At 48.1% G+C, this 21,731-nt stretch overlaps 1 pseudogene; it reads right to left on the bottom strand.

Annotated features, from left to right (window-relative positions):
• Positions 1-8,278: 8,278 nt before the first annotated feature.
• On the bottom strand, positions 8,279-12,742 carry LOC101176756 (annotated as a pseudogene).
• Positions 12,743-21,731: the final 8,989 nt, after the last annotated feature.

The raw sequence follows: 21,731 nt of genomic DNA, 5'->3' as shown, positions 1-21,731 counted from the left end.
ACCAGTGAGCTGATGCACATGGAGCACTTAGCACCGCATAGAGTAAGAGTTCAACAGGAACCATTTGCTGGGACTATCACCTCCTTTGACCCTCTCAACCATCCTGTGAAGTTCACAAGTCAGGAGAGACAGTTTAGCTCACAAAGGAAATGTTTGTTGTCTTTAAGGATTATACCGGGGTGCTGGCAGGATTTGATGAGTGGTGTTTAGATAGATCTGGAATTACAAAAGCTCAGTAACTGATATTCATCAAGCAAAATACACATGATGTCCTGCAAGACACAAGCGGATTGGTGCCATGGTTAGTCTCCATTGTGGTTGTAAGAGGTGGAGCCTTTTTCGAGGTGATTAGGCCAAGAGGGCTCTACCCTCATTAATGGAATTCGTACCCTTATAAAAAGGGCTTGAGGATGGGCACAGTGGCTCACGCCTGTAATCCCAGCACTTTGGGAGGCCGAGGATGGCGGATCACAAGGTCAGGAGATCGAGACCATCCTGGCTAACACGGTGAAACCCCGTCTCTACTAAAAATACAAAAAATTAGTCGGGTATGGTGGCATGTGCCTGTAATCCCAGCTACTCAGGAGGCTGAGGGAGGAGAATCGCTTGAACCCGGGAGGCGGAGGTTGCAGTTAGCTGAGATCATGCCACTGCACTCCAGCCTGGGCGACAGAGTAAGACTCCATCTCAAAAAAAAAAAAAAAAAAAAAGGCTTGAGGGGCTGGGCACAGTCACTCACACCTATCATCCCAGCATTTTGGGAGGCAGGTGGATCACTGAAGGCCAGGAGTTCAAGACCAGCCTGGCTAACATGGTGAAACCCTGTATCTACTAAAAAAATACAAAAAATAGCCAGATGTGGTATCGGGCACCTGTAATCCCAACTACTTGGGGGGCTAAGGCAAGAGAATCACTTGAGCCTAGGAGGTAGAGGTTGCAGTGAGCCGAGATCGTGCCACTGCACTCCAGCCTGGGCAACAGAGCAAGACTGTCTCAAAAAAAGGGCTTGAGGGAACTAGCTAGACCCTTCCACTTCCGCCTCGTGAGGACACAGCAAGAAGGCGCCATTTTGGAAGCAGAAGGCAACCTTCACCAGGCACCAAATCTGCTGGTGTCTTGATCTTGGTCTCCCCAGCCTCCAGAACTGTGAGAAATAAATTTCTTTTTAATTGTTTTTTCTTTTTAAAAATTTTTTGGCCAGGCATGGTGGCTCATGCCTGTAATCCCAGCACTTTGGAAGGCTGAGGCAGGCGGATCACTTGAGGTCAGGAGTCTGAGACCAGCCTGGCCAACATGGCAAAATCCCGTCTCTACTAAAAATACAAAAATTAGCCAGACATGGTGGCATGTGCACCTGTAATCCCAGCTACTCGGGAGGCTGAGACAGGAGAGTCGCTGGAATCCGGCAGGTGAAGGTTGCAGTGAGCCAAGATTGTGTCACTGCACTCCAGCCTGGGCGACAGGGTGAGACTCCATCTCGATAAATAAATAAATAAACTCACAATGAAAATTTTCAATGTTAATCTGATGTGTGAGCAAAAATGTGTGATGACTTCTGCCTAAATCATGCCATGCCTGGCAGCCCCTTCCCCCTCCATCCTCCCGTCAGCATCGTGCTTTTTCTTGCAGGTGCTAGAAACCCCTTTCCACATCGGCAGCTGCCAGGGAGGGACTTTGGAGCTGATCTGGAGCCTGCGTCCTGGCTAGATGGCATCCTGCCTCCCTGCCGCCAGCCTCCTCCTAGGTTGCTGCTGCTTCCCCATCTCCCCACTTAAAATCCTGAGAGGCTCCTAGGCTCAGTTCCAGATCTTCTCTCTCTCCCCTCTCTCCCTGGGTGAGAGGCCCCCAGCTTTCTCTAGGACCCATACCTGGCCACACCCAGGACAGCTCTGGCTGTTCCCTAGACAGCCCAGTAGCTGCATAGTTGAAATGGCAGCCTTGGTCACTTTCCCCAAACATGTCCCTCCCAGGAACACTTGAGCTCAGGAGTTTGAGACCAGCCTGGGCAGCATAGCAAGACCCCATCTCTACAAAAAATACAAAAATTAGCCAGGCATGGTAGCTTGCACCTGTGGTCCCAGCTACTCAGGAGGCTGAGGTGGGAGGATCACCTGAGCCCAGGAGTTTGCAGTGAGCTGTGATTGTGCTGCTGCACTCCAGCCTGGGCAACAGAGTGAGACTCTGTCTCAAAAAAAAAAAAAAAAAGTCCTCCCCACAGGGGTGTCTGTCACGGTAAGTGCAAACATCTTCACCAGTTGCTTAGCCCCAAACCTAGGAGTTGTCCTGGGTTCTTTTCTCCCACTCCCAACACTTCTAATCCATAAGCAGGTCGTCACCCCATCTGCAAAACATCTCCAAAAACTGTTCAGCGGTCTTCATCTCCTTGGCCACTCCCCCACAATCCAAGCCACCATCATTGGTTGCATGGATGAGCTCAGGAGCCCCTAGGCCGTGCCTGTAATTCCCCACACCCCATCCTCTCTGAGTCATTCTCCCTACAACAGGGACAGGTGGTCTTTTTACGAGGAACTGGGTCCTGCTATTCTTGCTTGGTACCTGTTGATGGCTTCCCAAAACCCTTGGGAAGAAACGTGCCCTTCTTCCTCTGACCTCCCAGCCCCGGTGATGTGCGCACTTTCCTCTCAGAGAGGCTTTCTTATCTCACAGGCTCCCTCGTTCTCAGGCCCCCCGCCCCTTCTGTCTCCTGCCTCGAAGTTTTCACATCTAACATGTTCTCAGCCTGGACTCTTGCCTCCAAGTCCCACCCAGCTAACAGCTTCTAGCCCTCAGCTCCAAGCCCACATCCCCCCCGTCTACAGTAGCCTTTCTCCTACCCCCAGGCACCTGCTCGCTCTCCTATCACTCCATCTGAGTCCTTGTTTATTGCCCTCTTCTCCCACTTCCACGAGAGCTTCAGGAGGACAGGGAGCTTGTCTTTTGTCCTCTCTGTCTCTAATTCCCAGAACTCTGACCAGGACACAGTAGGTGCTCCATAAATATGTGCTTGGTGTTCAAGGCTAGAACACTCTCCAAGAGGGCAGACTGATCTGGGGGCCGGGGATGCCTAAGGCCCTGCAGAGTTAGGGCCTGTCCCCACCATGAAGGAGTGACCATGCAAGGGCCAGGACATCCCCTTTGGGGACCCTCTGGGCATTTCTAATCCACCATAGGTCTCAGGAAACCTCTTCCCTGCCCCCTCCTTCCCCTTGGAAATGAAAGGAGTTTACCTTAATTGAGCATCTAAGATTGAGCCAGGTGTCTTTGTGACACCTTGTGAAACAAATGTTTCATTTGCAGGTGAGGGAACTACTGGGAGAGGCTAATTCATGCCCCAGGCCAGGTAACTGCTCCAGGCCAGCCTCTTCCCCTGACCTGCCGCCTTCCCCAGGTGTCCTCCTGCTCCTCCCCATCCCATCCCTGCCTGTCTTGTTTCTCATACTCTAATGGGACTCATTTCCCTGTTTGCTTGAATGTACGATAACCTCGAAGGCAGAGTTTATTCTATTCACCTGTAGTGCTTAGTGTGGTACTATGTCCATAGCGTATGTCAAATATTTGTGAAAAACACACTCCCTTTCTGTTGGACAAAGAATTTTCCAAAATGCTGCCTCCGGAAGCAGACACACCTGAGTTTACATTCTGGCTGTCAGGTTTCCTGTGTGACCCAGGGCAAGTCACCCACCTTCTCTGAGCCCCAGGCTTCTCATCCCGTCCAGTGCAGCGGGTTTAGCGCGGCTCCTACGTCATCATAAGCAAGTGCTGGGGGCCCTATGGCAGTGAACTCAATTTCTTTTGTGATCTCAGCTAAGTCCATCTAGGTACTTGGCTTCGAAAACTCAAAAGCTGGCACCCCCGGGGGGCTATTCCGCAGAGGTGAGGGAGGCTGCCTCCAGCAGGCTCATTCTGATGGACTTGGGGGGCCTTTTCTCAGGTGGCAACTGTAGCCCTGTTACACGTCAGGAGTCGTGTCTTGGACATCTCTGCCTCCAGGGACCCCTCAGCAGTCCCACCGCCCCAGGTACAGGAAAGCACAGTGGGGTTTTTCCATCCGTTTCCTGCCCACCTCACATGTTTGGTGTCTTTTTTCTTTTTTTTTTGAGATGGAGTTTTGTTCTCGTTGCCCAGGCTGGAGTGCAATGGCATGATCTTGGCTCATTGCAACCTCCGCCTCCTGGGTTCAAGCGATTCTCCTGCCTCAGCCTCCCGAGTACCTGGGATTATAGGCACCTGCCGCCACACCCAGCTAATTTTTGTTTAGTAGAGATGGGGTTTCACCATGTTGGTCAGGCTGGTTCGAGCTCAGGTGATCCACCCGCCTCGGCCTCCCAACGTGCTGGGATTACAGGCATGAGCCACTGCGCCTGGCTATATAGTGAAATTTTTTATTTTTTTTTTTGAGACGGAGTTTCGCTCTTGTTGCCCAGGCTGGAGTGCAATGGCGTGATCTCGGCTCACAGCAACCTCTGCCTCCCAGGTTCAAGCCATTCTCCTGCCTCAGCCTCCAGAGTAGCTGGGATTACAGACATGCGCCACCACGCCCGGCTAATTTTGATTTTTTCATAGAGACAGGGTTTCTCCATGTTGGCCAGGCTGGTCTCGAACTCCGGAGCTCAGGTGATCCACCTGCCTCGGGCTCCCAAAGTGCTGGGATTACAGGCGTGAGCCACCGCACCCGGCCTATATAGTGAAAATTTAAAGTGTATCAAAAGTTTCTATGGTCATTACACTAAGTGGAATAAGCCAGTCACAAAAAGACAAACACCGTAAGATTCCACTTCTATGAGGTCCTTAGGAAAGTCAAAATCATAGAGACAGAAAGTAGAAAGGTGGTTTCCAGAGGCCGAGGAAGGGGGGCTGTGGAGTTAGTGATTAATGGAGACAAGAGCTTCAGTTTGGGAAGATGAAAGGTTCTGGAGATGATTGGATGCCCAACAGGTGAATACGCTCAATGCCGCTGAGTTGTACCCTTAAAAATGGTGAAGATGGTAAACTTTATAGGATGTGTTTTTTAGCACAACTAAAATTCAAAAAAAAATTTTTTAAGTTCCTATGACCACGAGCCTCTGAATGTTAAAATTCTGAATTGAGTCAGCATTCCACTGATTACAACTTGCCAAAATAGCACTGATATGTTTGTTTGTTTAGAGATAGGGTCTCACCCTGTCACCCAGGCTGGAGTGCAGTGGTGTGATCACAGCTCACTGCAGCTTCAACCTCTGAGGCAAAAGTGATCTTCCCACCTCAGCCTCCTGAGTAGCTGGGACTACAGGTGTGTGCCACCGTGCCCAGCTAATTTTTTATTTTTTGTAGAGATGGGGTCTCATTGTGTTGCCCATACTGGTCTCAAACTCCTGGGCTCAAGCAATCCTCCCGCCTTGGCCTCTAAGTGTTGGGATTACAGCCGAGAGCCACTGCGTCCAGCAAAGGTACCTTTCAATAGATTTCAACGTCCCACTTTCATGAAGAGCCACTGCTCTGCCCTGGTGCTGGTAGTGGTGGGATCTTGGCCTCTGTCACCCCTCCACTGATTGGCCTGAGGCAGTGACATCCCAGGGTGCTGGAGCTGACCTCTTGGATGTAGATGGTCCTCAGGGAGGTCCAGGTGACATTGGCTTAGCTGCTTTGTCACTGTGGGCACTGGTACTCCCCTCTCCTGGAAGATGGATGGTGGGAAGGGGGGGTGCCTCCCTGCATTTTTCCCCATGTGGGCTCAGTAATCACTTCCCACAATTCCCTAAGCACCTGTTGCCCATCTCCCACTCTTTCAGTGGCCAATTGCCCTATCAGTTGAAGTTCTTTGTTTCCAAGCAACAGAAGCTGACTGTGATTTGGGCTTTCTTAGGGTTTGTTAGAGGAAGTAAGGGTGACTCACAAAAATGTGAAAAATGAGGACCGACCACATCTCAGGAAGAGCAGGGTCCCCGGGGGTGTTGTGTAGGACTCACTGGTAGGAGTTGGGGGCCCTGTTGCTGGGACATTGCCCACAGGCGGATCAGGCTTGGCCACTTCCCATACCTGCATGCTTGGGCCCAACTTTGAGTTTGCAGAGAGAGGACCTGATTGGCCCAACCTGGACCGGTTGACCTTGGATCAGTGAGCCATGGGCTGGGGGTCGTTGTGCCTGGGTCTCCCCACCCCCAGTTTGTGCCACTCTAAATACTTGGATAACATTTTGTTCCCTTAAAAGTGTGGGTATTGGCCAGGCACGGTGGCTGACGCCTATAATCCCAGCACTTTGGAAGGCCGAGGCAGGCAGATCACCTGAGGTCAGGAGTTCAGGACCAGCCTGGCCAACATGGTGAAACCCCATCTCTACTGAAAATACAAAAATAAGACGGGTGTGGTGGCAGGTGGCTGTAGTCCCAGCTACTCAGGAGACTGAGGCAGGAGAATGGGGTGAACCCCGGGAGGCGGAGGTTGCAGTGACCCGAGATCACACCACTGCACTCCAGCTGGGGGGACAGAGCGAGACTCTGTCTCAAAAATAAAAAAGTGTGGGTGTTTTCTGATTTGCCATTTGATCATTTATCTCAAAGTTTGCTACTGAAATCCATGGAGCATGGGAAGACAGCAACAAGGTAAAGGGCCTTAAGACCCCTCACAGCGAGCGCTCTGGGTGGCCCCAGCAATTTCTCCCTGCCCTCACTTCATAATGATCCTGACATTGTTTTGTGCCGCATTCTTCCTCTTTTATTTAATTTAATTAATTTATTTTTGAGATGGAGTCCCTCTGTCGCCCAGGCTGGAGTGCAGTGGCATGACCTTGGCTCACTGCAACCTCTGCCTCCCAGGTTCAAGCTATTCTCCTGCCTCAGCCTCCTGAGTAGCTGGGATTACAAGTGTGTGCCACGATGCCTGGCTAATGTTTTGTATTTTTAGTAGAAACGGGGTTTCACCATGTTAGCCAGGATGGTCTGGATGTCCTGACCTCATGATCCGCCCACCTGGGCCTCCCAAAGTGCTGGGATTACAGGTGTTAAGCCACCGCACCTGGCCCATTTCTCCTCTTTTTAGAGTTAACAATTTTTTCCTTTTCATGTTTTTATTTTTGAGACAGGGTCTGGCCCTGTGGTCAGTATAGAGTGCAGTGCCTTGATCTCGGCTCACCACAATCTCTGCCTTCTGGGCTCAAGCAATTCTCCCACATCGCCTCTCAAGTAGCTGAGACTATAAGTGAACGTCACCATGACTGGCTAACTTTTTTTTTTTTTTGGAGAGACGAGGTTTCACCATGTTGCCCAGGCTAGTCTCAGACTCCTGAGCTCAAGCGATCTGCCTGCCCCAGACTCCCAAAGTGAAATTTTTTTTCTTTTTCTTTTTTTTTTTTTTGTGAGACAGAGTCTTGCTCTGGCTCATCCTCCAGAGTAGCTGGGACTACAGGCATACACCACCATGCAAACAAAACAACATATATTTCAAATCAACAAAATTAGTATCATTTATAGTATCTTTTAAAAGATTCTCACACATTTACAGGTGACATTTATATTATCTTACAATAATTTGCCCTTGGTCTGGGCATGGCGATTCACGCCTGCAATGCCAGCACTTTGGGAGGCCAAGGTGGATGGATCGCCTGAGGTCAGGAGTTCAAGACCAGCCTGGCCAACATGGTGAAACCCCGTCGCTACTAAAAATATAAAAATTAGCCGGGCGTGGTGGCGTGCACCTGTAGTCTAGCTACCCGGGAGGCTGAGGCAGGAGAATGGCGTGAACCCGGGAAGTGGAGACTGCAGTGAGCCAAGATTGCACCACTGCACTCCAGCTTGGGCAATAGAGCGAGACTTCATCTCAAAAAAAAAAAAGATAATTTGCCCTTGAATGATAACTTTCTTTCCAGTTCTTTGATTTCTGCAAGACATATCTAGAAAATTTACTGCTGTGGGCCAGGTGCGGTGGCTCATGCCTGTAATCCCAGCACTTTGGGAGGCCAAGAGGGGCAGATCACTTGAGGTCAGGAATTTGAGACCAGCCTGGCCAACATGGTGAAACCCCGTCTCTACTAAAAATACAAAAATTAGCTGGGAGTGGTGGTGGGCACCTGTAATCCCAGCTACCCAGGAGGCTAAGGCAAAGAATTGCTTGAACCTGGGAGGCGGAGTGAGCTGAGATCGCACCACTGCATTCCAGTCTGGGCGACAGAGGGAGGCTCCATCTTAAAAAAAACAAAAAACAAACAAAAAAACCCAACAACAACCAAAAAGAAAATTTACTGCTGTGAACAATGAAGACTGCTTAAATTAAAAAGGCAAGGAGGACCTGTAGCTTTTCTTTTGGGTTAGTTGCCATAACACTGTCCTTCAGGCAGCTGAGGGACTTTCACATTTTCTTTAGATGTCATTAGGTGCCAGAGCTCTTGCAGGACCACGTTGAAGCTTTATATAATAAATGCTGCCATTTGGTCAGCACCAGTATGGCTCTTGGATCTACTGCTCCATTCAAATTATTAACTCCGTTCATATTAATTCTTTTTTTTGAGACAGAGTCTCGCTCTGTTGTCCAGGCTGGAGTGCAGTGGTGTAATCTTGGCTCACTGCAACCTCTGCCTCCTGAGTTCAAGCGATTCTCATGTTTTAGCCTTCTGAGTAGCTGGGATTACAGGCGCCCGCCATCATGCCCAGCTAATTTTTGTATTTTTAGTAGAGACGGGGTTTCACCATGTTGCCCAGGCTGGTCTTGAACTCCTGACCTCAAGTGATCCACCCGCCTCGGCCTCCCAAAGTGCTGGGATTGCAGATGTGAGCCATTGTGCCTGGCCTCATATTAATCTTTTTGTTACAAATCTTACCAAGGGCATGATTCCAGGTATTTAGGCCCACATTCTATTTTAAAACTGTATATTTGGTTTTCATAAATTGTCCGAATCTGTGGTGGCCGTCGTCCTGCGGTGCTAGAAGGCCAGCATATTAGTCATCTCACACTCATTCCCATTCGCCTTTTTCTTTCTTTCTTTGTTTCTTTCTTTCTTCTCACACTCATTCCCATTCGCCTTTTTCTTTCTTTCTTTGTTTCTTTCTTTCTTCCTTTCTTTCTTCTTTTTTTTTTCTTTTAGATGGAGTCTCGCTCTGTCGCCCAGCTGGAGTGCAGTGGTGTGATCTCAGCTCACTGCAACCTCCACCTCCCGGATTCAAGCGATACTCCTGTCTCAGCCTCCCAAGTAGCTGGGATTACAGGCATGCGCCACCACGCCCGGCTAATGTATTTTTGTATTTTTAGTAGAGACGGGATTTCACTATGTTGGCCAGGATGGTCTCAATCTCTTGACCTTGTGATCCGCTTGCCTCAGCCTCCCAAAGTGCTGGGATTACAGGCGTGAGCCACCACGCCCGGCCACTCTCCTTACTCTATCATTGCTCTCCAGAAGCATTGCCTACGACATTTAAATTGTCAATCCAAAACATTCAAAACTACCAGCTTACTCTCTGAGGCCATCATAAATGGAAAGAAGGCCCGGGAAAGGTGTGGAAGGGTGATTCAGCTGCAGAGAGGGCTCTGGATTTAGGTTTCGCGGCTGACTGTGTCTTTCAGGACCAGAGACAGCGCCCCGGGTCCACACCCATTTCCCACCCAGCGTCAGACGTGAGGATTGTAAAGAGAGGTGTCCTTGTGCTGATAGACGGGAAACTGCCCACAGATAGGAGACTTCATGTGCTCACACCGAGAAGGCACTAGAGGGTGCTGGTGAGCTGCAGGTTTGAGGACCTGCAGCTGGGCTTATCTGTAACCTCCAGATGGGCTAAAAACAACAACTTAACAGAAAAAGTTCAAAAGTCTAGATTATTTAACATGTCAACAGTTCCGCTGGGTGCTGTGGCTCACACCTGTAATCCCAATACTTTGGGGGGCCAAGGTGGGTGGATTGCTCGAGTCCTGCAGTTTGAGACCAGCCTCTACTATAAACTACAAAATTTAGCCGGATGTGGTGGCGAGTTCCTGTAGTCCCAACTACCCAGGAGGCTGAGGTGGGAGGATTGCTTCGGCTTGGAGGTCAAGGCTGCAGTGAGCTGTGATCGCACCACTGCACTCTAGCCTGAAGACAGAGCGAGACCCTGTCTCGAAAAAAAAAAAGTCAAAAGTTACATTAAATTCTGTTCTCATCCAAATCCTAGTGCCTCTATCTTTCGGGGGGCCTTCCAAGGGGTACATGGTATTTGGTATTCTCCTTTTCTTGTTTGGTATTTTGTGTATCAATAATACACAGTTTATTTCTATGGAACCTTTTTGTTTTGTTGTTTTGTTTTTTGAGACAGGGTCTCACCATGTTGCCCAGATTGGAGTGTGGTGGTTTTTCACAGGTGTGATCATAGCTCACTGCAGCCTTGAACCTCTGGCCTCACACAATCCTCCTGCCTCAGCCTCCAGAGTAGCTGGGATTACACGTGCATGCCACCATGTGTGGCCTATTTCTATGAAATCTTTTTTTAAAATACAGGATCTCACTCTATCACCCAGGCTGGAGTGCAGTGATGGCTCAAGATCGCAGCCTCAAGCAATCCTCCCACCTCAGCCTCCGGAGTAGCAGGGATTACAGGCATGTGCCATCATGCCTGGCTAATTTTTATATTTGTAGTAGAGACAGGGTTCTGCCATGTTGCCCAGGATGGTCTCGAACACCTAAGCTCAGGTGATCCCCCTGCCTCGGCCTCTCAAAGTGCCGGGATTACAGGCGTGAACCACTGAGCCCAGCCCTATTTCTATGAAATCCTAAGATTATAGAATATCTCATGTGCTTTCACACTGCTTTATTGAGGTATCATTGACATAGAACAAGCTGCACATATTTAAAGTGTGCAATTTGCAGCACCCAGCTCTACTAAAACTATCTCTACTAAAAATACAAAAATTAGCTGGGCGTGGCGGTGAGCACCTGTCATCCCAGCTACTTGGGAGGTTGAGGCAGGAGAATCACCTGAACCCGGGAGGTGGAGTTGGCAGTGAGCCCAGATCGTGCCACTGCACTCCAGCGTAGGTGACAAGAGTGAAATTCCATCTCAAAAAAAAAAAGTGCAATTTGCTAAGTTTTGACATTTGTATGCACCCATGCAACCATCGCCACAAACAAGGTCGTGAACATACCCACCATGCCCAGAAGATTCCTCGTGCCACCTTGTCATCCCTTTCTCTCGTCTCTCCCCTCACGTTCCCTCCCTGTCAACCACCGATCTCGTTCTGTCACTATAGATTAGTATACTTGTTATAGACGGTTACAAATATTATTATTAAATAGATAGTATTTTATTTATGAAATGCTTGGTCAGTGCCAGGCTCTGAGAGCGCTACAGTCATTATCTCATTTAAATCCAAAGCAACCCTGTGAGGTAGCAGAGTGGAAATCTGCATTTTGCAGGCAAAGAAGGTGACTTGCAGAAAAATGAAATCACTTGCCCAAGGGAGTTCCTAAACATATAGAAAGTGCTGTTGGGAGGCCGAGGCGGGCGGATCATGAGGTCAGGAGTTTGAGACCAGCCTGACCAACGTGGTGAAACCCCGTCTCTACTAAAAATACAAAAAATTAGCCGGGCATGGTGGTGTGCGCCTGTAATCCCAGCTACTTAGGAGGCTGAGGCAGGAGAATTGCTTGAACCTAGGAGGCAGAGGTTGCAGTGAGCCGAGATTGTGCCACTGCACTCCAGCCTGGACGACAGAGCGAGACTCCGTCTCAAAAAAAAAAAAGAAAAGAAAAAAAGAAAGAAAGTGCTGGAGCCAGGACAGACGCTCGGCTCATGTGGGGGCTCCACCCCACTGTCCTGCCTCTTTCCCCCAACAGTCCAACAGGGAGGAGCACAATGCCTGGGTTCCAATTCCACCTCTGCCTTGACCATGAACATGACCCTGGACAGGTTGCCCAACCCTTCTAGGTCTCGGTTTCCTCATTGGTGGCATGGTTGTCCCTGCCTTATAGGGTTGCCTGAGGGTCACTTGAGATGATGAGCGTGGAGGCCTCTCAGCAGAGGGCTTTCAGGACAGACCAGTAAACAAGTGGCCACAGTGTGGGATGCAAGTACGGTGAGACAGACGTGCAGGAACCTGGAGATAATAAGGAGATGGCTAGCGGCCAGGCACGGTGGCTCACACCTGTAATCCCAGCACTTTGGGAGGCTGAGACAGGCGAATCACGAGGTCAGGAGTTTGAGACCAGCCTGGCCAACATGGTGAAACCCTGTCTCTACTAAAAATACACAAAATTAGCCGGGCATAGTGGCGGGTGCCTGTAATCCCAGCTACTTGGGAGGCTGAGGGAGGAGAATCTCTTGAACCCGGAAGATGGAGGTTGCAGTGAGCCAAGATTGCACCACTGCACTCCAGCCCAGGCAACAGAGTGAGACTCTGTCTCAAAAATAAATAAATAAATAAATAAATAAATAAATAAATAAATAAATAAATAAGGGGGTGGCTGGTGTGGGAGCCAAGTCTTCCAGGAAGTTCTCTCCTTGAACTCTGGGCCACTATCATCCATTCTACTCATGCTGGAAATGCATCGCCCATCTACTTGTGGCCGGGGGCTTCCTCTTTGTCAGGTGTTGGGACTCAACAGTCAATAAGAAAGACTTGGCGCCACCCACCAGGACGCCCACCTGGTCAGGAGGTGGGGGCGGAGGGGCAGTGGGATAAGTGTCCAGTGGGATCAGTGCTGTGCTGGGGGAAGTACAGGCACATATTGTCCATTTTGCTTTCATAATCCCTCCAGGCTTCGTTCCTCCAAGCTCTACCAACCTTACCTGAGATATTCCTGCTGTCCCATGGAGAATTCTTTATAAGTGCAATATTGTTGAAATACACCCCAAGGATATTGCTACTGCTGCTGTTGAAAAGCTTCCTGCTCTTTGGGCTTGTGAATACACAGTACTCTGGTCTCCCACTATTGTTCCCTAACCAAGTGCCACCTCCAGCCCCAAACCGATCACAAACGGGATGGCCAAGCGCTGGGCGTGGGAATAACTGGTCTGAAGCCCAGCCACGCCGCTATAGACTGTGTGACCTTGGCCGTCATTTATTTTCAGTCAAGGCTCAGTTGTTCACCGGTGAGTGCTCTGCAGGATATGGTTATCCCTGAGCTGGCTTCTTTTTACCCTGAGACTTGCCCACGCCCGTTGACCTCCCAGTGGTTGTGGACTCAAGGGCTGTCAACCCGCTTAGAAAGCAAAACAGTGGGGAAAGGAAAGCTGCTGTCCAAAGGGATCACACACCACTGTCACACGCTTCCGTGTGAAGAGTCCACCATCAGGCTTTGTGTGAGCAACAAGGCTGTTTATTTCACCTGGGTGCAGGCGGGCCGAGTCTGAAAAGAGAGTCAGCAAAGGGTGGTGGGATTACCATTAGTTCTTATAGGTTTGGGATAGGCAATGGAGTTAGGAGCAATTTTTTTGTGGGCAGGGGGTGGATCTTACAAAGTACATTCTCAAGGGCGGGGAAAATATTACAAAGTACCTTCTTTAGGGCGGGGAGAATATAGGGCGGGGGGGGGTGGGGAATATCACAAAGTGCATTATCGCAAGGGCGGGGAGCGTGTATTGTCATCAGGTCAGTTGATCAGTTGAGGGTGGGGCAGGAACAGACCACAATGGTGGAATGTCATCTTTTGTGGTTCTTCAGTTGCTTCAGGCCATCTGGATGTATACATGCAGGTCACAGGGGATATGATGGGTTAGCTTGGGCTCAGAGGCCTGACAACCACCAAGGTACCAATCCGAGGTTGGAGAAGGAGGTTAATGGGTTGTATCCATAGGGACTTTTTTTTTTTTTTTTTTTAAAGAAACGGGTCTCACTCTCTTGCCCAGGCTGGAGTACAGTGGTATGATCATGGCTCAATGCAGCCTCAATCTCCTGGGCTCAAGCAGTCCTCCCTCCTTAGCCTCAAGAGTAGCTAGAACTAGGCACATATCACCACACCCAGCTAATTAATTTTTTTTTTTTTTTTTGTAGAGACAGGGGTTTGGCTCTTTCGCACCCTCCAGGGCTTGGGCCAGTGCTTCGCACATGGCAGGAAAAGGAGAGCATCTTGTCAAGAACTGGGAAGGGTCTGATATTTTGCCCTGCTTGTAAGCCCACAAGTTAGCCTGCCAGTTACATGGTGGCTGGCAAAGACATGAGTCTCCTGGGTCAGAGACAAACAACTTTATTACCCATGGCACAGCAGATGTCAACAAATATTTGTGAAATGAATAGATGGTTGGATGATCTTCAGTCCTAAGCTACATACCCAGAAAATGGCAGCCCCCAGATTTCTTGGGGACAACAAGAGTCCCTGAAGTCAGTTAAAGAGCAAAGGAAGAAGACAAGGCCAGTTTGGCAATGTCCAGTGAAGCTGAAGATGTGTGTACCCTGCAACCCAGAAATTCCACTCTTTGAGTCTTTATCACATTATGGCTCGTGTGGACAATGTAGGTATTTGTACAGCCAGTGAAGCTAGGGGAGGAGCTGGCAGAGGAGCTGCCTGGGCCACAGCTCTGGCTACCGCAGGCCTTCCTGCTGCTCACCTGTGACCTTCGAGGCAAGGAGGGTGCGGAGCCCTGCCCTGTAGGAACCCACACATTTGCATGTGGAAACACATTCAAGGATGCTCATGGCAACATGATTTATGACATTAGACATTGGAATCAAACCTAATTTTCCATCACTAAGAGAATGGATGAACCATTGTTCAGTTCTACAGTGAAATATTATATAGCAGTTAAAAATGGATACACTTGAACTATTGTGTTTCCATATCAGTAAATCTCAGGAGTCAGAGTTGAGGAAAAACAAAAGTAGCAAGATGATATATACTCTCCTCTCTCCCTCCCTCCCTCCTTCCTTCCTTCCTTTCCTTCCTTCTTTCCTTCCTTCCCTTCCTTCTTTCCTTCCTTCCTTCCTCTGTTGCCCAGGCTAAAGTGCAGTGGTGTGATCTCGGCTTACTGCTACCTCCGCCTCCTGTGAAAAAACGATCGTCATGCCTCAGCCTCTCGGGTAGCTGGAGTTACAGGCATGAGCCACCACGCCCAGCTAATTTTTGTATTTTTAGTAAAGACAGGGTTTCATAATGTTGGCCAGGCTGGTCTTAAACTCCCAGCCTCAAGTGATCTGCCTGCCTTGGCCTCCCAAATTGCTGGAATTACAGGCGTAAGCCACAATGACTGGCTATTTACATATTAAAAATGCAGCATGCTGGGCGCGGTGGCTCACGCCTGTTATCCCAGCATTTTGGGAGGCCAAGGCGGGTGGATCACGAGGTCAGGAATTCAAAACCAGCCTGGCCAAGATGGTGAAACCCCGTCTCTACTAAAAATACAAAAAAGTAGCCGGGCATGATGGTGGACACCTGTAATCCCAGCTACTCAGGAGGCTGAGGCAAAGAATTGCTTGAACCTGGGAGGTGGAGGTTGCAGTGAGCCGAGATAGCACCACTGCACTCCAGCCCGGGCAACAGTGAGACTCCATCTCAAAAAATAATAAAACAAAATAAAATAAATAAAATAAAATAAAACAGCTTGGCAAGGTGGCTCATGCCTGTAATCCCAGCACTTTGGGAGGCTGAGGTGGGTAGATCACCTGAGGTCAGGAGTTTGAGATCAGCCTGGCCAACACGGCGAAATCCTGTCTCTACTAAAAATGCAAAATTATCTGGGCCTGGTGGCGGGCGCCTGTAATCCCAGCTACTCGGGAGGCCAAGGCAGGAGAGTCGCTTGAACTCAGGAGGCAGAGGTTGCAGTGAGCCAAGATTGCACCATTGCACTCCAGCCTGGGTGACAGAGCGAGATTCCATCTCAAAAAAAAAAAAAAACACCACAGCACTCCATCCATTTTTATGGACACATAATACATGTGTAGCTGAAGTAAAAACTAAACACAAAAGGGAATTACTATTTAAGCATATCCTGAGAGTGACAAACATTTTTTAAAAAAGGAATTGATATACTTCAACTTAGGCATGGAGATAACTTTTGGACAGGAATCCCAAAGTGATGGGGCTTGAAGCTTTAGTTTTATTAAAGATATAGAGATCTAGGCCGGGCACGGTGGCTCATGCCTGTAATCCCAGCACTTTGGGAGGCTGAGGCAGGAGGATCACTTGAGTCCAGGAGTTTAACATAACAAGACCCTGTCTCTACAAAAAATACAATAATTAGCTGGGTGTGGTGTTGGGCACCTATAGTCCCAGCTACTCCGGAAGTTGAGGTGGGAGGATTGCTTGAGCCCGGGAGGTTGAGGTTGCAGTGAGCTGTGATGGCGCCACTACACTCCAGCCTGGGCAACAAAGCGAGACCCTGTCTCAAAAAAAAAAAAAAAAAAAAAAGATTTGAAGCAAATATAGCAAATGCAAAATGTAATCTCTGTTAAATCTGGGTGGAGAGTATGTTCTCTCCTCTATCTTTGATGAAATAGTTTATAATTAAATGAAAAAGTTAAGATGGTCTCTAGATGGGTAGCTTACACACATCAGGAGAATCTGGCCTTTGGTAAGCTGAAGAGTGTTGCTATTTTTGCCGGTGAGAGAAGGGCTAGAAAGCATCCATTTCTCCCCAACGGTGCCTCGCCAGGGGCTTGGCAGAGGGAGCCTGGGGTACTTCCCTAATCTAACCACTAGATGGCGCTAGTACTACGGGTTAGAAATGGGGAGACCCGAGGGAGGGCTGTGGGATCCTTCTAGCAACTTGACACAAGGAATAATCAGTTTTTGCAAGAGAGAAACAGAGGACGATAATTTACTTGAGAACATGAGAGACAGGTAAAGGTAGAAAAACAGCAGTCACAGCTGGGTGCGGTGGCTCACCCTGGTAATCCCAGCACTTTGGGAGGCTGAGGAGGGCATATTGCTTGAGTCCAGGAGTTCGAGATCAGCCTGGGCAACATAGCAAGACCCCTGTCTCTACAAAAAATAAAATATTAGCTGGGCGTGGTGGCATGGCGCCTGTAGTCCCAGCTACTCTGGAGGCTGAGGCAGGAGGTTCACTTGAACCCAGGAGTTTGAGGCTGCAGTGATCCACAATCGTGCCTGGCAACAGAGTAAAACTCTGTCTTGAAAAAAAGAAAATGAAAAAGAAAAACAGGAGTCAGGTAACAAAAGAACCCCTAGTTAAAGTAGCAATACCATTCAATACCATTCACAGGTGTTGGTAAAGTACCTATTTTCTTTCTTTCTTTCTTTCTTTTTTTTTTTTGAGACAGAGTCTCACTCTGCTGCCCAGGCTGGAGTGCAGTGGCGCAATCTTGGCTCACTTCAAGCTCCACCTCCTGGGTTCTCACCATTCTCCTGCCTCAGCCTCCCGAGTAGCTGGGACTACAGGCGCCCGCCACCACGCCTGGCTAATTTTTTGTATTTTTAGTAGAGACGGGGTTTCACCGTGTTAGGATGGTCTCGATCTCCTGACCTCGTGATCCGCCCACTTCGGCCTCCCAAAGTGCTGGGATCACAGGCGTGAGCCACCGCGCCCGGCCAAAGTACCTATTTTCTAGCCTCCTAAGTTACCCGAGATGCAGCTGTTAAGCATTAAAACAGATGCCAACACGGGTTCAGGGAAATTCCAGTTTCTATCCCTTTGGGTTTTTTTGTTTGTTTTTTGTTTTGTTTTGTTTTGTTTTTGAGGTGGAGTATCGCTCTGTCGCCCAGGCTGGAGTGCAGTGGCCGTGATCTCAGCTCACTGCAACCTCAGCCTCCTGGGTTCAAACGATTCTCCTGCCTCAACCTCTCAAGTAGCTGGGACTACAGGTGCGTGACACCATGCCCAGTTAATTTTTGTATTTTTTTAGTAGAGACGGGGTTTCGCCATGTTGACCAGGCTGGTCTCAAACTCCTGAGCTCAGGTGATCCACCTCGGCCTCCCGAAGTGCTGGGATTATAGATGTGAACCACCGTGCCTGGACCCTTTCCTTTTGTCTGATTGATATCATTCCACTCCTGTTCACTGAACCAACCAGAGGCATGTGCACCTTCTGGAGGCTGGAATGATTCATGTTAGTCTGAATGCCTGGGCTTTGGCATAAAGGCCCTGAGTCCATCTTCTGGCTCTGCTCCTGATCAGCTCCGTGAACCTGGGTGATGGTCTTAGCCTTTCTAGGCTTCCGTTTTCTGATCTGAAAAGTAGGGATGATAATAACATTACCTAGCCTGTAGTCCCAGCTGTTTGGGAGGCTAAGGTGGGAGGATCCCTTGAGCCCAGGAGTTCAAGGGTGCAGTGAGCTGTGACCACATTACTGCACCCACCCTAGGCAACAGAGTGAGAAGACTATCCTATCTCCAGCAGGCACACAGGGCCTCATAACTTAAGCTCATGTGATCTTATCCCTGCCCTCTTCTTGGCCCTAGAATCCTCACCATGTATTTGCTCTGCCTAGACTGGGCTGTGCATTCCTCTGGGAAGGGGTGGTGTTTGTCTCGCTCATATCCCAGGGCCAGCACAGGGATAAACTTAATGTTCTTTGGAATGAACAACAACAAAAAAGTCAGGGCTGGGCGTGGTGGCTCATTCTTGTAATCCCAGCACTTTGGGAGGCCGAGGTGGGAGTATCACTTGAGTCCAGGAGTTTGAGACCACCCGGGACAACATAGTGAGACCCTGTCTCTATGAAAAATTTAAAAATCGGCTGGGCATGGTGGTGTGTCTGTAGTCCCAGCTACTCAGGAGGCTGAGATGGAAGGATTATATAAGAATGTTATTGTTCTTAGGAGATGCTGATTAAACAATCTTTTTTTTTTTTTGAGACATAGTTTCACTCTTGTCGCCCAGGCTGGAGTGCAGTGGTGCAATCTCAGCTCACTGCAACTTCTGCCTCCTGGGTTCAAGGGATTCTCATTCCTCAGCCTCCCGAGTAGCTGGGATTACAGGCATGCGCCACCACGCTCAGCCAATTTTTGTGTTTTCAGTAGAGATGGGGTTTCGCCATGTTGTCCAGGCTGGTCTCGAATTCCTGACCTCAGGTGTTCTGCCCACCATGGCCTCCGAAAGTGCTGGGATTACAGGCCACCGCGCCTGACCCTAAATAATCATTTTTAAAATCTATCAGTCCTTCCTTCCTTCCTTCCTTCCTTCCTTCCTTCCTTCCTTCCTTCCTTCCTTTTCTTCCTCCCTCCCTCCCTCTCTCTTTTTCTTTCTTTCTTTCTTCTTTCTCTCTCTCCTTCCTTCCTGCCTTCCTGCCTTCCTGCCTTCCTGCCTTTTTTTTCTTTTTTTTTGAGACAGAGTCTCCTCTGTCACCCAGGCTGGAGTTCAGTGGCTCAGTTTCAGCTCACTGCAACCTCTGCCTCCTGGGTTCAAGTGATTCTCTTGCCTCAGCCTCCTCAGTAGCTGGGATTACAGTCATGTGCCACCTGGCTAATTTTTTTTGTATTTTTAGTAGAGACGGGGTTTCGCCATGTTGTCCAGGTTCAAAATAATCTTTTTTTTTTTTTTTTTTAGGACAGATTCTCCCTCTGTTGCCCAGGCTGGAGTGCAATGATGTGATCTCAGCTCACTGCAACCTCTGCCTCCCTGCAACCTCTGCCTCCCGGATTCAAGCGATTCTCCTGCCTCAGCCTCCCGAGTAGGTGGGATTACAGGCATGTGCCACCACACCCGGCTAATTTTTTATTTTTAGTAAAGATGGGATTTCTTCATGTTGGTCAGGCTGGTCTCAAACTCCCGACCTCAGGTGATCAGCCTGCCTCGGCCTCCCAAAGTGCTGGGATTACAGGCGTGAACCACCGTGCCCGGCTTCCAATTTCTTATGCTAGATCTTTCTAATATATAGAGAGGGTGTGTGTGTGTGTGTGTGTGTGTGTGTGTGTATCCTATTGGTTCTGTATTCTCTATATAAACATACATAGAATGTGTGTGTGCGGCCGGGCGCGGTGGCTCAAGCTTGTAATCCCATCACTTTGGGAGGCCGAGGCGGGCAGATCACAAGGTCAGAAGATTGAGACCATCCTGGCTAACACGGTGAAACCCCGTCTCTACTAAAAATACAAAAAAAAAAAAAAAAAAATTAGCTGGGCGTGGTGGCGGACGCCTGTAGTCCCAGCTAATCAGGAGGCTGAGGCAGGAGAATGGCGTGAACCCGGGAGGCGGAGCTTGCAGTGAGCCGAGATTGCGCCACTGCACTCCAGCCTGGAGGACAGAGCAAGATTCCGTCTCAAAAAAAAAAAAAAAAAAAAAAAAAAAAAGAATGTGTGTGTGCATGTGTGCGTGTGTGTGTGTGTGTGTGTGTATCTAGGCCAGGCACAGTGGCTCATGCCTGTAATTCCAGCACTTTGGGAGGCTGAGGTGGGTGGATCACTTGAGGTCAGGAGTTCAAGACCAGGCTGGCCAACATGGCAAAATCCTGTTTCTACAAAAATACAAAAATTAGCCAAGTGTGATGGCTTGTGCACCTGTAATCCCAGCTACTTGGGAGGCTGAGGCACAAGAATCGTTTGAACCCAGGAGTCAGAGATTGCGGTAAGCCAAGACTGCGCCACTGCACTCTGGCCTGGGTATCTAAACAAAATAATATATATATATATATATATATAGAGAGAGAGAGAGAGAGAGAGAGTTATATATATTAATATATAAACTATATATATTTACATAGTATATATAAACATATATATTATATGTAACTATATATAATATATAAACATATATAGTTATATATAATATATAAACATATATAGCTATATATAATATATAAACATATATAGTTATATATAAACATATATAGTTATATATAAACATATATGTAGTTTGATATATAGACACACACATATATTCTTTATATATAGAATAGAAACAGAACCAATAGGAGATAGATATATGTGTAGAAACACATGCATATATATATATATATATATATATATATATATATATTTTTTTTTTTTTTTTTTTTTTTTTTTTTTTTTGAGACAGAGTTTCGCTCTTGTTGCCTAGGCTGGAGTGCAATGGCACCATCTAGGCTCACTGCAATCTCCGCCTCCTGGGTTGAAGCGATTCTTCTTCCTCAGCCTCCCGAGTAGCTGGGATTACAGGCATGCGCCACCACGCCAGCCTAATTTTGCATTTTTAGTAGAGACGGGGTTTCTCCATGCTGGTCAGGCTGGTCTCAAACTCCTGACCTCAGGTGATCCACCCATCTTGGCCTCCCAAAGTGTTGGGATTACAGGTGTGAGCCACCGCACCCGGCCACATTTATATATTTTTAAATACATATAACTAGTTATATATATTATATATTTATTTATATATGTATGTAGTTATATATATAACTATCTCCTATAGGTTCTGTTTCTATTCTCTCTCTATATAAACATATATAGAGTACATATATATGTATGTGTGTGCATGTGTTTCTATAGATAGATCTATCTCCTATTGGTCTGTTTCTATTCTACATATAAACATATATAGACTATATATGTGCATGTGTTTCTATATACCTATCTCCTATTGGTTCTGTTTCTCTGGAGAATACTAATACATAAAGCAAGGCTTCCTGGTGTGAAATGAGCCTGTGAATAGAATTCCCGATGACACAGATATGTGTCAATGAGGGACGGGAGGTCTCCCACCCTGCCTTTCCCGGTCCTTGTCCCTGAGATGATGAACACTGTTACCGCTGGGTTTCCTCCTTCAGACCTTTTGCTCTGCTGATATAAACGCACAGCTCTCTCTAGGCCTGGAAATTTGCTTTTGTTTTTACCAAAAAAGAGATTGATACAATAGCTCTTGCTCTTTTAAGAAATGTAACATATTGTACAAAAATTTTACAAGTGAATAAGAAATGTAAGGGTGTTTTGGCCATCT

This window comes from Nomascus leucogenys, chromosome 8 (genome assembly GCF_006542625.1).
Source record: "Nomascus leucogenys isolate Asia chromosome 8, Asia_NLE_v1, whole genome shotgun sequence".
Lineage (NCBI taxonomy): Eukaryota > Metazoa > Chordata > Mammalia > Primates > Hylobatidae > Nomascus > Nomascus leucogenys.
This window is presented reverse-complemented; position numbering and strand designations above follow the sequence as displayed.